The sequence below is a fragment of the Scyliorhinus torazame genome, chromosome 1 (genome assembly GCF_047496885.1).
Source record: "Scyliorhinus torazame isolate Kashiwa2021f chromosome 1, sScyTor2.1, whole genome shotgun sequence".
Classification (NCBI taxonomy): Eukaryota; Metazoa; Chordata; class Chondrichthyes; order Carcharhiniformes; family Scyliorhinidae; genus Scyliorhinus; species Scyliorhinus torazame.
In genome coordinates this window covers 61,152,902-61,169,110 of record NC_092707.1, presented here as the reverse complement: position 1 = coordinate 61,169,110, position 16,209 = coordinate 61,152,902, and the positions used below count along the sequence as shown (strand labels likewise).

The 16,209-nt window shown below is 49.1% G+C and overlaps 1 long non-coding RNA gene across 1 annotated transcript in view; it reads right to left on the bottom strand.

The window, feature by feature from the left end:
* The window catches only part of LOC140429478 (uncharacterized), a 136,479-nt gene extending 120,524 nt beyond the window's left edge, over nt 1-15,955 (bottom strand). Inside the window, exons 1-2 of the long non-coding RNA XR_011949095.1 lie at nt 15,822-15,955; nt 3,528-3,749 (exon numbers count right to left, since the gene is read on the bottom strand). This is a non-coding gene — a long non-coding RNA (uncharacterized lncRNA). The remainder of the gene's footprint in view (nt 1-3,527; nt 3,750-15,821) is intronic.
* Nucleotides 15,956-16,209: the final 254 nt, after the last annotated feature.

Here is a 16,209-nt window from a genome sequence, read left to right as displayed (position 1 = left end):
GCCGTCCATTTTAGTAAGGTGGTATTACAATGATTGGATTCGGATTCATGGCTGTGTTCCCCGCAGAGTTACTCTCTGATCTCTGTCAGGCGACTGTGGGAGCGGGAGAATGGAGCTTGTGCATTGCTTAAGGGATTAAGAACATCAGATAACTTGAAATTATTTTGTTGGAGCCTTTATTGCTCTTTCATGTTTCAAGTATCTGCCTGCCTTGCTACCCAGAAGTTCTGTCTCTGTCTCTCTCAGGAGTTAAATTCTGCCTTTCACAAAAATGGAAAAATGTCTGTTGTGTTTGGTAATTAACAGCCTTTGTAATGAAATTCAGGGAACGCACCATTTTGAAAAGTACAATTGGTGAGAATGTGTTTTCACTAGCTAGTTATTACTTATAGAGGAAACAGACATTCTATTGCATTGCCCCTAACCTCTGCCTAATGATAGACATGTGTCCGCTAAGCATTCTGCCGAAAGAGAGAGAGATTATGCCTAATGGCTGCTATCAACAGGTCACGTGCCTAGCCTCCTGACTGTGGGATTGTTTAAGGAGAGCAGTCTGCACCAGTGTGTTCTCAGTGAGTGGTTTTGTTGACCTAGTCTTAAGATGTCTGCCTCCATTGGCAGCCTCATGGCATAATCATATGATTATGGAAAGCTAGATGTGTCGATCAGACTGGTTACATTTCAAAACCCAAACATCCCCGCTTTCATATTGAATAAAAGATGCAAACATCCCTTTTTTCCTAGCAAACAAAAGACACATTTGCATGCACGATCCTGTTCCCCACTATACTCCCACTCTTCTCATCCATTAGAAACTGTTTGTTCTACTACTTATTCTCTGCACATGCATTGTACACATAGGCCGTTACCTAGCGGCCTTGCCAGCCTTGGATGTCAATCCCATAATAGCCACTAAATCTTGCAAGAGGTCCAAAACAGGATTTGCGTCAGCGAGATTTTGATTTGTAATCTCTCCGCCCCTGCCCCCTGCCCCCCCCCCCCCTCCCATGCCCCCCATCCATGACATGATCAGGTTCACACCTAGAGAGGGCGCAGGACTACTTAGCATATTTTATAATAAATTTGAATTGAATTAGAGGGCTTACCACCACTACTTCTGCCCTCTCTACATCGTTCCACCCACCCGGTATGATGCCATGCCAACGCAAATCACACCTGGTTTCATAAATGAAAACTAGTCGGATGACCACACTGGTATGTATTGTCTCAGGACGTTAAGGGACATGGAGGGGAGAGAGGTGCCCAGATGCTTGTAGAAGGGCCCTCTGTGTCCATGTGGGGTGGGGGGGAAGTTTATTTTTAAACGCAGATCAGGGATCCTTTCAAAGAATGCACTCTGACCTCTGTGGAGCCCGCTTTGGTGGCTCTATCAGGCCACGCCCTGCCAGAGTGACGGCGCAAACCACACCCCAGATTCTCTTTCCAGAGAGTGCCAGAGAACCTGGATTGAAAACTCGGCCATGTTTCTGTGGAGATACACACCAGCTCCAAGTCTGAACCTGGCACCTGGGAAAACTCCACTGTTAGGGCACGATTTAATGAAACAAAAGCCTGAGTCTCATTGTGGGCGGGTTTATCGGGGTCATTCCCTGCACTTGTACTGCCGGGAAGAACCACGCAATTGAACAGGACTCTGTTATTTTTGGGGGGCCTCGGCAAGGAACGCCCCGCCCACCATAGCCGCACTCAGTTGCATTTCCTGCATTGAGCAGTGCACTGCGGGAAGAGAATAGGCTGCCATTTTTAAATGGCACCCCGATCTCTCGACTCCCCAACGCTGCCCCCCGGCACTCCCCCCCCCCCCCCCCCCCCCCCCCCCCCGAATGCCCCAGTTCACATACTCTCCTGTTCTGGGGTCCTCAAGAACTCCCCACACCACGTCTCATACGGGCAGGGCACCCGCAGGCCCGATCCCCATGGGCACCTTGGCATTGCCAGCCTCGCACCCTGGCAGTGCCCCTGCCCCAGACTGGCAGTGCCACATGGGTGCCCTAGCAGTGCCACGCTGGCACCCAGGTTGCACTGCCAGGATACCCAGATGGCACTGGCAGGGTGCCAGACTGGCAGTGTCCCGGTGCCTGGGTGGCATCAGGGTACAAAGTTGCCATCCTGCCCAGAGGCCAACCACCTGGGGGTTTCTGATCACTTGGGAACCCGTCCCCAAGTGCCGTTCAGCCTGGTCCCCACTTGTAGTGGGGTCCCCTCGGATCGGGCGATAGATCCGAGGAGCTGGTTAATTCTGGCGTAGGCATGGTTAATCAAGCAGTTAAGTACACTTGACTATGCAAGTCTGGATCCTGCTCATTGACAGCAGCGGGAGCAGAGAACCCACGACCAGCGAATGGCGAGCTGCCTCCCGCCACCTGGAAAGACGGGACTGGGAGGCCGGAGAAGCCCACCCGTTATTAAGAGGAGGAGCAGGCTCGAGGGGCTGAATGGCGTACTCCTATTTCTCATGATCGTACGATCTTGTTACAACACAAGCGCTCGTGGTAAATCTGCACATAATTAGGGTGATGCTGACTACATGAGAGCAAATCATTCAAGTGTTCAAGCAATGATTTCACTTCCAGAACCACTGTGGCGGAACCCTGCCGAACGCACCAGAACATGAGATGTAATTTGTCATGTGGTGGGATTTTCCAGTCGTTGAGATGGTGACCCCCCTTCCCCCTCCTCCTGGCAGAGGGTATGAACAATGGGAAACTCCGCTGACAGTGGCAGGGCTGGAAGATGCCACGGGGGGGGTGGAAAATCCCACCCATGACCTGTTGTGTCCTGCGCAATCTCACCAACATGAGAGCACTTGCTACCAGGATCATGGAAAGTAGCTGAGGAACAAGTGGAGGAGAAGGAAGGAGACAACCCCTATATCTCTAAACCAGGCACACACATTCCCTGCTGTCTATCACCATCATCACAGCATCCCCTTTGTCATAATTCTGAAATAAAATCATCACCACAGAGCCATTCTAAACTAACTTTATAAAACTTTATCGAACGATCATCAAAGATTCCAATTGAAAGCCAACCAATCACTGTTATGCATTCCCTCAGTGTCCACCTTGAGAGTGCTTTTGCCTGGTCGCGAACTCCCACACAGTTTCTCCGACCGAGTGGCTGTAGCATAGCTGGTGGAAGGCTGCAGAGTTTCAGCCGGTGAAACTACCGTTGACCTTGCAGGATGTCCTCTGGGCTTAAAAGGCCCAACCTCAACCTGCACCATCTCAGCAGAGGCAACAATAGTGGCTGACTGTCCGACAACAACAAGGGGACTGACAGAGTAACATGGGTGGGAGCATAAATGCCGTAATCCTGAGTAAGGGTGGGAGCTGCATGGTACCTGGAGCCACTTTACTCCTGCGAGATGGCACCTCAGCAATTGGAGGGCACGTTGAGTTACTCTGTGAACCTGCCAGCCCCTTTGAGCACTGATATCTAAATCATGTTGGCTGCAGTCTGAGCTTCCGTAGCAACAAGCTGAGATTTCATGACCTCAGTCTTACCTTCCCAATGCAGCACCCCGATGTTGGATGGATTCTACTTGAGCTGTGAGCAAAGCTGAGACATCGGCCATTGGAGGCTGCACCATGGTGAGGTCCACAAGTGTCCTGGGGTCGTCACTTCCACTCTGAGAAAAAAAGCTCCAAGCTCTGTGCAGAGCTCTGTGCCAAATTGGTGCCGGTCTCTTCCATGCTCCTTAACCATGACAGCTGACTCCAGCAGACCTGCACATGCACCAATACACCATTATAAACACCCATCAGCCTCCCTTTCTGAATATCACCCAATCAAAGTTCTTATTTAAGTCTGTAGGGACAAACGGGTCAGTGAGTGCGGTGCAATGTTTGAGCCGAGTTTATGAGGATATGGCATTTTTAGATGCATTTATTGGCGTGGATCAGTCATGTGAGGTCATTAAACATCTTCCTGCACTGTATCCAGTTAGCTGGATCTACAGCGCTTCCAGTAAGAATGCTGGCAATTTTCTGCTACTGCCTCCACAGCATCTGTCTGGAGGGCTCCTGGCTCCCCTCGGAAAGAGAGACACCCTCCTCCTCTCCACCTCCTTTACCAAGACCTCCAGTGCTGTATCAGAGAATCTCCAGCACACTCTCTGACTTGCTTACGCCATTTGCACCCTTTTTGCGCAAACAGTTCTACCACCTCCTCCAGCCAGAATGGATTTCCCCTTAAAGAGGAGCAGGCTGGCTTTGGGTGGTGTGCATAGAACATAGAACATACAGAGCAGAAGGAGGCCATTTGGTCCATCGAGTCTGCACTGACCCACTTAAGCCCTCACTTCAACCCTATCCCCTGAACTCAATAACCCATCCTAACCTTTTTGGACACTAAGGGCAATTTAGCATGGCCAATCCACCTAACCTGCACGTCTTTGGACTGTAGGAGGAAACCGGAGCACCCGGAGGAAACCCACGCAGGCACGGGGAGAACGTGCAGACTCTGCACAGGCAGTGACCCAGCAGGGAATCGAACCTGGGACCTGGGACCCTGGCGCTGTGAAGCCACAGTGTGAAGCCACAGTGCTAACCAAAGAACAAAGAACAAAGAAAAGTACAGCACAGAAACAGGCCCTTCGCCCCTCCAAGCATGTGCTGACCATGCTGCCCGTCTAAACTAAAATCTTCTGCTTTTCCGGGGTCCGTATCTGTGGTAGTCACCACTAAGTAGTATTACATGTATTACAGTAAGGCCGTATAGTAGAGGTACATGGGTAAATCCCTGCCTGCTGGCTACCCAGTAGGCGGCGTATAAATGTGTGTGCGCACCGGTGCTGCAGCCATTCTGGTTCCAACTACAGGAGGCACAACATCTTTGCTCAATAAAGCCTCGATTATTCCACTACTCTCATCTTTGTGGTAATTGATAGTGCATCAATTTATTGAGCAAAGAATTTTTTAAATGATGGATCTCCGCATCAAGCCTGATCGCCTGCAGCTGAGCCCTCAAGCAGCCAACGCTACGTCCACCTTTGAGCACTGGCTAGCCTGCTTCGAAAGTTACCTCCGAACATCCGCTGAGGAACCCTGGGACTTGCAGAAGCTCCAAGTCCTTTATTCACGGGTGAGCCCTGACATTTTTCCTCTCATCCGAGATGCGCCTACTTACTCCGAAGAGATGGAGCTCCTGAAGGGACATTACGTTCGACCAGTCAATCAACTATACGCCAGGCACCTCCTGGCCACGAGACAGCAACTCCCCGGGGAGTCTCTGGACGATTTCTGGCATGCCCTGCACATCCTAGGTAGGAACTGTGACGGCCAGGCAGTTTCGCCAGTCCAGCACACAGAACCTTTAATTTGAGATGCTTTTGTTATGGGCATGAGGTCTGCGTACGTCCGCCAGCGGCTACTGGAAGGGGCTACGCTTGATCTTGCGGGAACTAGGCAGCTCGCTAACAGGCCCGGTCGGTCGCCGCTGTTTCCAGGCCCGGCGTTCCTGCACCCCCCACATGTGACCCAGGGGCGCCGCCATCTTCCTCATTGCCAGCCACGTGCGGCCCGTGGGTGCCGCCATCTTCGGTGCCATTTTGGACGCCGTCTCAGGACCCCTGCTCGTCTGGTCGTTCGTCGCCTGCCGCTACCTCCACCACCGCTTACCAGCCCGGGGCCTCCCAGCATCTGCCGCAGCTCGCCTCGATCACCCTGGACCAGTCCCGGCCCCGCAACCTCACGACCGCAATAACGACGGTGAAGATCGATGGGCACAAGACGACCTGCCGTTTAGGCTCCGGGAGCACGGAGAGCTTCATCCACCCCACTACGGTAAGGCACTGCTCCCTCCCGGTACACCCAGTCACCCAGAAAATCTCCCTGGATCCGGATCCCATTCCATGGAAATCCGGGGGTGCTGCATCGCGACTTTCACCGTCCAAGGCGTAGAGTTTAGCAACTTCCGGCTCTACATCCTCCCCCACCTCTGCGCTGCCCTGTTACTCGGCCTGGACTTCCAGTGCCACCTCCAAAGCTTAACCTTAAAATTCTGCGGACCCCTACCCCCCCTCACCGTGTGCGGCCTCACAACCCTTAAGGTCGACCCACCGTCCCTGTTTGCGAACCTCACCCCGATTTGCAAACCCGTCGCCACCAAGAGCAGACTGTACAGTGCCAAGGACAGGACCTTCATCAGGTCGGAGGTCCAACGACTTCTGCGGGAAGGGGTCATTGAGGCCAGCAACAGCCCCTGGAGAGCTCAAGTGGTAGTAGTAAAGACTGGGGAGAAGCACAGGATGGTCATTAACTACAGTCAGACCATCAATCGGTACACGCAGCTCGACGCGTACCCACTTTGGTTAATCAGATTGCGCAGTATCGGGTCTTTTCCACAGTGGACCTGATGTCCGCCTACCACCAGCTCCCCATCCACCCGGAGGACCGCCAAGACACTGCGTTCGAAGCAGATGGCCATCTCTATCACTTCCTTAGGGTTCCCTTCGGTATCATTAATGGGGTCTCAGTCTTCCAGCGAGAGATGGACCGAATGGTTGACCGGTACGGACTGCGGGCCACCTTCCCGTACCTAGATAACATCACCATCTGTGGCCACGATCAGCAGGACCACGAAGCAAACCTCCAAAAATTCCTCCAGACTGCCAAACTCCTTAATCTCACGTACAATAAGGAGAAATGCGTGTTCCGCACCAACCGCTTAGCCATCCTTGGCTATGTCGTGGAAAATGGAGTTCTAGGGCCCGACCCCGACCGCATGCGCCACCTCATGGAGCTCCCACTTTCCCACTGCCCCAAGGCCCTGAAATGATGCCTGGTGTTTTTCTCCTACTATGCCCAGTGGGTCCCGAATTATGCGGCCAAGGCCCGTTCACTCATTCAGTCCGCAGTTTTTCCCCTGACGGCTGAGACCCGCCAGGCCTTCAACCGCATCAAGGCAAACATCGCCGAGGCCACGATGCATGCGGTCGACGAATCCCTCCCCTTTCAGCTCGAGAGCGATGCGTCGGACGTAGCTCTGGCCGCCACCCTCAACCAGGCAGGCAGACCCGTGGCCTTCTTCTCCCGCACCCTCCATACCTCCAAACTTCGGCACTCCTCTGTCGAAAAGGAGGCCCAAGCCATTGTGAAAGCTGTGTAACATTGGAGGCATTACCTGGCCGGCAGGAGATTCACTCTCCTTACTGACCAACGGTCGGTTGCCTTCATGTTCAATAACACACAGCGGGGCAAGATCAAAAATGATAAGATCTTGAGGTGGAGGATCGAGCTCTCCACCTATAATTACGAGATTTTGTATCGCCCGGGGAAGCTCAACGAGCCCCCCGATGCCCTATCCTGCGGTGCATATGCCAGCGCACAGGTGGGCTGACTCCCGGCTCTCCACTATGACCTCTGCTACCCGGGGGTCACCCGGTTATTCCATTTCGTCAATGATTGCAACCTGTCCTACTCCATTGAGGAGGTCAGGACCATCACCAGAGACTGCCAGGTCTGCGCAGAGTGCAAGCCGCACTTCTACCGGCCAGATCGAGCACACCTGGTGAATGCCTCCTGCCCTTTTGAACGCCGCAGCGTGGACGTCAAAGGGCCCCTCCCCTCGACCGGCTCATGAAGAAAGTAAGGAGGTGTGGGATAGAGGGAAATTTGGCCAATTGGATAAGTAACTAGCTATCACATAGAAGACAGAGGGAGGTGGTGGATGGAAAATTTTCAGACTGGAGATCAGTTACCAGCGGTGTACCACAGGGATCAGTGCTGGGTCCTCTGCTATTTGTGATTTTTATCAATGACTTGGAGGAGGGGGCTGAAGGGTGGGTCAGTAAATTTGCTGATGACACCAAGATTGGTGGAGTAGTGGATGAGGTGGAGGGCTGTTGTAGGCTGCAAAGAGACATTGATAGGATGCAGAGCAGGGCCGAAAAATGCAGATGGAGTTTAACCCTGATAAGCGGGAGGACAAATTTGCATGAGGATTACAGGGTCAACGGCAGGGTTCTGAGGAATGTGGAGGAACAGAGCGATCTTGGGGTTCATGTCCACAGATCTCTGAAGGTTGCCACTCAAGTGGATAGAGCCGTGAAGAAGGTCTATAGTGTGTTAGCGTTTATTAACAGGGGGCTTGAGTTTAAGAGCCGTGGGGTTATGCTGCAACTGTACAGGACCCTGGTGAGACCACATTTGGAGCATTGTGTGCAGTTATGGCCACCTCATTATAGGAAGGATGTGGAAGCATTGGAAAGGGCGCAAAGGAGATTTACCAGGATGCTGCCTGGTTTGCAGGGTAGGCCTTATGAGGAAAGTTTGAGGGAGCTAGGGCTTTTCTCACTGGAGTGAAGAAGGATGAGAGGCGACTTAATAGAGGTTTATAAGATGATGAGGGGGATAGATAGAGTGGACGTTCAGAGACAATTTCCTCGGGTGGATGTAGCTGTTACAAGGGAGCATAACTATAAGATTCAGGGTGGGAGATATAGGAGGGATGTCCGAGGTAGGTTCTTTACTCAGAGAGTGGTTAGGGTGTGGAATGGACTGCCTGCTGTGATAGTGGAGTCGGACACTTTAGGAACTTTCAAGCGGTTATTGGATAGGCACATGGAGCACACCAGAATGACAGGGAGTGGGAAAGCTTGATCTTGGTTTCGGACAAAGCTCGGCACAACATCGAGGGCCGAAGGGCCTGTTCTGTGCTGCACTGTTCTATGTTCTATGTTCTAATATTGGGGAAGTTAAAGTCTCCCATCACAATAACCCTGTTGCTTTTACTCCTTTCCAAAATCTGTCTACCTATCTGCTCCTCTGTCTCCCGCTGGCTGTTGGGAGGCCTGTAGTAAACCCCCCAACATTGTGACTGCACCCTTCTTATTCCTGATCTCTACCCATATAGCCTCACTGCCCTCTGAGGTGTCCTCCCGCAGTACAGCTCCCTAACAGCGCAGTGATATTCTCCCTAACCTTTAGCGCAGCTCCTCCGCCCCTTTTACATCCCCCTCTAACCCGCCTGAAACATCTAAATCCTGGAACGTTTAGCTGCCAATCCTGTCCTTCCCTCAACCAGGTCTCTGTAATGGGAACAACATCATAGTTCCAAGCACTAATCCAAGCTCTAAGTTCATCTGCCTTACCTGTTATACTTCTTGAATTAAAACATATGCACTTCAGGCCACCAGTCCCGCTGTTTTCAGCAACATCTCCCTGTCTGCTCTTCCTCAGAGCCATACTGGGCCTATTCCCTAGTTCTCCCTCAATCTTTTCACCTTCTGACCTATTGCTCCGGTACCCATCCCCCTGCCATACTAGTTTAAAGGCTCCCGTGTGACATTAGCAAACCTCGCGGCCAGGATATTTATACCTCTCCAGTTTAGATTCAACCCGTCCTTCTTATACAGGTCACACCTGCTCCGGAAGAGCTCCCAGTGGTCCAGATAACAGAAACCCTCCCTCCTACACCAGCTGTTTAGCCACGTGTTTAGCTGCTCTATCGCCCTATTTCTAGCCTCACTGGCACGTGGCACAGGGAGTAATCCCGAGATTGCAACCCTAGAGGTCCTGTCTTTTAACTTTCTGCCTAGCTCCCTGAACTCCTGCTGCAGAACCTCATGCCCCTTCCTGCCTATGTCGTTAGTACCAATATGTACAACAACCTCTGCCTGTTTGCCCTCCCCCTTTAGGATGCCCGCTACCCATTCGGAGACATCCTGGACCCTGGCACCAGGGAGGCAACATACCATCCTGGAGTCTCTTTCACGTCCATAGAAGTGCCTATCTGTGACCCACTATGCAACCGTGCTGCCTACCGTGTAGGCCCGACTTAAGTGGTGCAAGCTTCGCACCCCCCCCCCCCCCAGTGAAGCTAACATTGCAGTAGCGATCTGGATATGCTCCTGTCAGCTGTTCCACAGTGCTCTGGCATTGCTAAGTCTCATTTGAAATCTGCTTTAACACTGCCAATGGTTAATTTGTGATGAAAAATCTTTTTGGGCAGCATTCCCACAATTCTGGATTACAGCGATTGGTTTAATTGGATTTTCTTGACTCTGGCAATAACCATTACTGAAGCCATCAGCAATTACCATCCAAGGAAATGTAATTTCCTGCTGCTGTTCTATCTGTCAAAATGTTTCAACAAAATAATATGTAACTGTCCTTTCACAATCTTAGGAGAAATAATAATTGGTTTCCATTTTACCAAAACACCATAATAAATTTGATGGAGGAATTGCTTTTGGCCAGTGTGAAACAACAATTAAAATACACTCCAAGAGCGGGCCAGATTTTAAACGCTCCCACCCCGGCCTGCAGCCCTACCTCTTGCAGGAACCTGTGCCCAGAATTAGGAGCAGATTGTAGCTGCTGTTGCAGGCCTGAGTGGCTGCACCAATGGCTTAGCCCATTGGCTGGTCATCTGGCTGCTGTTTAAAGATAAATATTAATTGAGCACCAGGCCCAACAGTCCTCCTCAGTAGCATGGAACATGCAGAATTTATATTCTGGCAGCTGGCTACATCAGATACTGGCCAGAGCGATTCAGATCCTCCAATCTGAGCCAGGCTTGGGGCAATGCCTAAGTCCCATTTTTTTCTGCATGCACTCCCAAATGTACTAGCATGCAGCAGTCAGAAAACAGACGAGAGGGTTGGGAATGCCGGTTCCCAACTCATTTTGCTGGATTCTCCGTCGGCGTGATCCACCGTTCCACCGGCAGCACACTCGCGCCTGAGGATTTCCCAACGTTGGTAAGGTTGATTCCATGCAAGTGCTCTTTCTGCCTGCCATCACAGCCTGCTACTCCCCTCAAGCTGGAAGGCCTCTGTCAGGTGGATGTACCTTTAAGAAATGGGTGTTTATCAAATAGCTGCAGTGATGTCAGTGTGTGGGTGGAGCTGGGCTGCCTGTCTTTCACTTTCGTTTTGAGCTGGCAGCTAGAGTGTGTTTTTGGTTGCGCTTTCAGAGGTGAAGAGCTGCATTCACAGTTATGATCTCTCTCTGCAATCTAAAGATCACTTGATAATTGCAAAGCAATTCCTGTTTCTGTAGAGAATTTAAATCTGCTGTCTTTATTTAAAAAGGGTTTAACTTGTGGAAGTTGTTTGGAAAGTTATCAAAGGTTATCTATAGAGTACTGTATCCTTTTGGGGGGTGGTCAGGATTAGTAGTTGATAAACTGTTTACTGTATGTTTATAAAATGTTAACTGGATTCATAGAATAAATGTTGTTTTGTTTTAAACATACTTTAGCTCTCTGTTGCTTCACACCTGTAAAGTGGGCCCTTGTGCTCCCCATAACCAAAATCTATTTGAAGTTGTGGGTCAGGTGAACTCCATGATATACTTTGGGGCTCTCTAAACCCTGGTCCATAATACCTCCGATCGGCCTTCAGCTTTGAGAGTCCACCTGCAACTATTAATTGATCATGGCACCTGTCTAACCTTGCACGTGCTCTCCCCCCCCCCCCCCCACGAGCTCCCCCCCACCCACCCCGTTCTCAATCCAAACCGGTTGTTAAATTGTCCTGCTGAGCTAGTTTTTGAATGAAATTTGGGATCACTATTCCAGATGTGCCATTCCCAGTTGATGAGTTAACCCAGCTCCAATAAAATATTATATTCGCTCCAGTTGTGACCAGTTGTACTGGTTAAATTGACTGGCTGTACTGGTTCAATTTCAGACCAGCTCAGTATTCAAAACTTGGGGAAGGGGATCTGGACAATTAATTCACCCAGTCCATTCACATACGTACCATTAATAGGTGGTATGGAATGGGGCACAATCACCTGCAAGTTCCCCACCATCCTAACCTGGAACCACGCTGCCATTCCTTCACTGTCGGTGTCAAAGTCCTGGATCTCCCTCCCTAACAGCACTGTGGGTGCCCCCACAACACATGGACTGCGACAATTTAAGAAGGCAGCTCATCAGCACCTTCTGAAGTGCAATTAGGGATGGGCAATAAATGCTGGCCTAACCTGTTGCCACTGTGCATCAATGGTGGAGGGACTGAATATTTAAGGTGGTAGATACAGTGCCAATGAAATGGGCTGCTCTGCCCTGGATAGTGTCAAGCTTCCTGAGCGTTACTGAAGCTTCACTCATCCATCAATTGGGTACTCTAAATTTTAAAAAACTAGTAAACCCCAAGATGTTGATGGTTAAAACGAGTAAGGTCATTGTGGTATGGAAAGTAATTCCCTATCTGGTAATTATCCTTTCAGCACAAGCCCCATTGTATGGAAATCACTATTAATGATATCATCCCACTGCTCCTAATAGACGCATTGGCATTAATGTTTGCTTTAGATGGTGGACAGTGAAACAAGTAGCAGGCAGCAGGGTGCCCGAACAAGAGTACTGTCTGAAAACACAGGGGACCCGGGGGGGTGGGCGGGGGGGGGGGGGGGCTTAAGTAGGGTGCTCTTTCCAAGGGCTGGTGCAGACTCAGTGGGCTGAGTGGCCTCCTTCTGCACTGTAAATTCTATGATTCAGGCCTGCCCGCCTCCTTCCTCTCCTCCTCTGAGAGCAGAAGATACCGGCCAAAGTAAACTCTCAATAATATGGCAGTACATTAGGATTTTATTAAAAATAAAATTAGAGTACCCAATTATTTTTTTCCAATTAAGGGGAAATTTAGCATGGCCAATCCACAGGCCTTGCACATCTTTTTGTGTTTTAGGGATGAGACCCACACAAACACGGGGAGAATGTGAAAACTCCGCACGGACAGTGACGCGGGCCCGGGATCGAACCCATGTCCTTGGCGCCGTGAGGCAGCAGTGCTAACCACCGAGCCACCGTGCCGCCCTGCCAGTAGATTAGAAATAAGGTTGGAAGTAAACCTGCAAATATAGAAAAAGGATTGAGTGGCAAGGTCTGCCTGAAATAATCAGCATGGGAAATACATTTTAAGTCGTGTTTTTGCAATTAACTTCAAGGTTATTGGCAAACAGCCCATGTCATTGGTCTGATACAGTTGGGTACATACCCCTGATAAGTTCAGATGGTGTGCGGTGGAGACTGTACTTGCAATAATGCACTTGGTGCAATTGAATGATATTTTAATATGGACATTCAAGATTTGAATATTAAATTCCTCACTGTTTGACCTTCAACCCAATACTTTCTGAAACAAAACAAGCTGAAAAGTACAGATTAGCACCATGCAGTTCAACATTAGGTCAAAGCAAACAGCTGCAGGTATTTTTGTTGAGGTCGGAAAAGAACATAGTATAAGCAGGTAAAACCGTCAAAATACAGGTTTCGGAATATTCATCAATGATTAGAATTAAACTAGAATGAAAGCTGCCAGATTTGGATGGGTTTAATGTTCTGTTGGAAGAGATTTGGAATGGATGTTAACGATGTGTGTTAATTCTGAAGTACAAAAGATTTTCTGATTTTGACAAAGAATGTAGACCCAAACAAAAGCTGCCTTTTCTCTCTGATTGACCTATTGTGTACTTGCAGAGTTTGAAATCCAGGAGTTCAGTCTGTCCAACACATTCTTTCAAGAGAATGCTGAACAGCTATTAATATGGAAAACCTTGGTCACCAAATTCCCCTTGGTTTCTGTCAGTGTTTCATTGCAACTTTGGTAGGAAATCAATCACAGCAGGGTGCACTGCATTAGAGAGGTTGAGGTGTCACGAAGGATGCTTTGCACTCTTTCTCCATTCAGAAACCACATATTTGAAGTCTTTGCAGGCCCTCCAATCGGATTTGGTGCTCTGTAATTTTGACTTAACATCTCGCTGTTTAACGGCCAGGTTCTGCAATTTCCTGATCCTCCACTTGGGGGCATCACGCTCTGCCTCCAATATTTCATTCTCTGACTTCCTGATGAGATGTGAATCATCCTAGCCCGGGTTCCACAGTGGAAATTGTGGTGAAAGTGTCAGGGCTCAGCATCATTGATCCAAGGAAACTGATAGCATTTGTTGGGAGTCTGCACATGCGCAGTTTAACGTGGAATTCCAGAAGCTGACGTCAGTGATTCTATTCAGAGAATTTACAGTGCAGAAGGAGGCCATTCGGCCCATTGAGTCTGCTCCGGCCTTTGGAAAGAGCACCCTAACCAAGGTCAACACCTCCACCCTATCCCCAGAACCCAGTAACCAACACTAAGGACATTTTGGACACTGAGGGCAATTTTTCATGGCCAATCCACCTAACCTGCACATCTTTGGACTGTGGGAGGAAACCGGAGCACCCGGAGGAAACCCACGCACACACGGGGAGGATGTGCAGACTCCGCACAGACAGTGACCCAAGCCGGGAATCGAACCTGGGACCCTGGAGCTGTGAAGCAATTGTGCTATCCACAATGCTACCATGCTGCCCACCAATTCTCCTCAGAAGGGTGAACCGCTGAGGTCCCTCAGTTTAACATTGATGAAATCTTTCGCTTTTACAACATTAGCCCCTCTGGTGTAAATTTTCTGGTGCCAGCCACCACAGAAATTGTCACAGGTGGGATGGACAATTTGACAGACAATTGAAAGATCCGTTGACTTTGGGTGGGAATTTCCAGCCCTGGGTGGATGGGACCAGATAATCCCATGCACTGGAAAATCCCTTGAAAATATTACAGATTGTTTAATGAGGTGTAACACCATTTTAATGGTGTTCTAACATGTTCGCTGGCCCTGAAAATATTTGAAGAATGTCAAATTTCTCCATTTTGATAAGAAATTCTCAGACCTTTAAAATAATCTTTTTTTTAATTTTATTCAAAATTTGTTGCTTTTACCAGAATCTAGTCAATAATTTTGCTATCTGAAATATGTATGTTAAAATGAAAAATATTAGAAGAATGTGGTGCTTTTATCTTCTTGGTTTGCTGTCTGTGAAAATACTTCAATATAATTGGCCACTTACCCTGCTTGCTGATATCATTACAATTGAATGCCTGGTGACCACCGTTGCCTTGGCGGTGGTTTTAACTGCCCTCGAGAAAAGAAAAATCCACACGCAGAGATTGCGAGATCTTTAAGGGCAGATTTTCTTGTGGTTGCTGGCAAACACCTTTGCTTCACTACCTTTGCAAAATTCAGCCGCTCATGTCAAGTTTTGATCCAGAGAATCGGCCTCACCCGAACCTGACCTACCTAGACTGGTGAGTGTAGGCGGTAAGGTTCATGATAAGATGGACCAAATTCCACAGCCAGTGTAAAATCCCTATAGTGCAGAAGCCAGCCAATCTGGCCATCGAGTCGGCACCGACCCTCCAAAGGAGCTCCCCACCCAAGTGCACATCCTCACCCTATCCCCATAACCCCACCAAACCATTTTGGACACTAAGGGACAATTTAGCATGGTCAATTCATCTAGCCCGCACATCTTTGGACTGTGGCAGGAAACTGGAACGCCCAGAAGAAACCCACACAGACACGGGGAGAATGTGCAAACTCCACACAGCGCCAGTGACCCAAAGTCGGAATTGAACCCTGGTCCCTGGCGCTTTGAGGCATCAGTGCTAACTACTGTGCCATCGTGCCGCCTCTGGTTCGTTCTCTCTGTCTCTGTTGAGATCATTCTTACATTCAGCTTCCATGGAGTTAAAAAGAATGAGGAACTTAATGACTTTCTTGTTCTCTGGTCTTTCCTTCCTATTGCAAAGGTCAGAGGAGTATTAGCTTAAAAAAAAATTTGTCACCGCTCAGTTTCAGCGTTTTAAGTTTTATTTACTAAATTAATTGATTTTCTGCATAACCTTTCTTAGCATCCTGAACTTTTCACATAACGCTCAAAAAGCAGCCAGAACCTCAAGTCACATTGAATTACATTGCAAAAATGCCTTTGGAAGCCTGCCAAGAAAGAACATTTACTGTACTTACATGAAATCATGAGTGGCCCAAAGAAAAATGCTGCACAGTAAATTTGGTAATAATTAAAATAGTGATACAAATCTTGATCTTGAAGTGACTATTTGAAGTTATCCCACACTGCTGTTTGAGTCAAGATGTTACTTCTGGAGGACATAAAGGCATCTTAGAACTATCTGGTCTTAGAGCTCAAGATTCCAATCATCCCAAGAATCAGCAAACCACCAAGAATACTTTTGCCGATCTTCCGAGTAAAAGTATTTCCGGCAACTTGCCCACTAAAGATGTTTGAAGTAGCAAATGTACTGCACTGTTGAAGAAAACCAGCAGGGCTTTCCTGAGGAGTAAACTGCTGAATCAGTAGACTTGCCTAACCCACTCATCCTCTTTTCCAACCTGC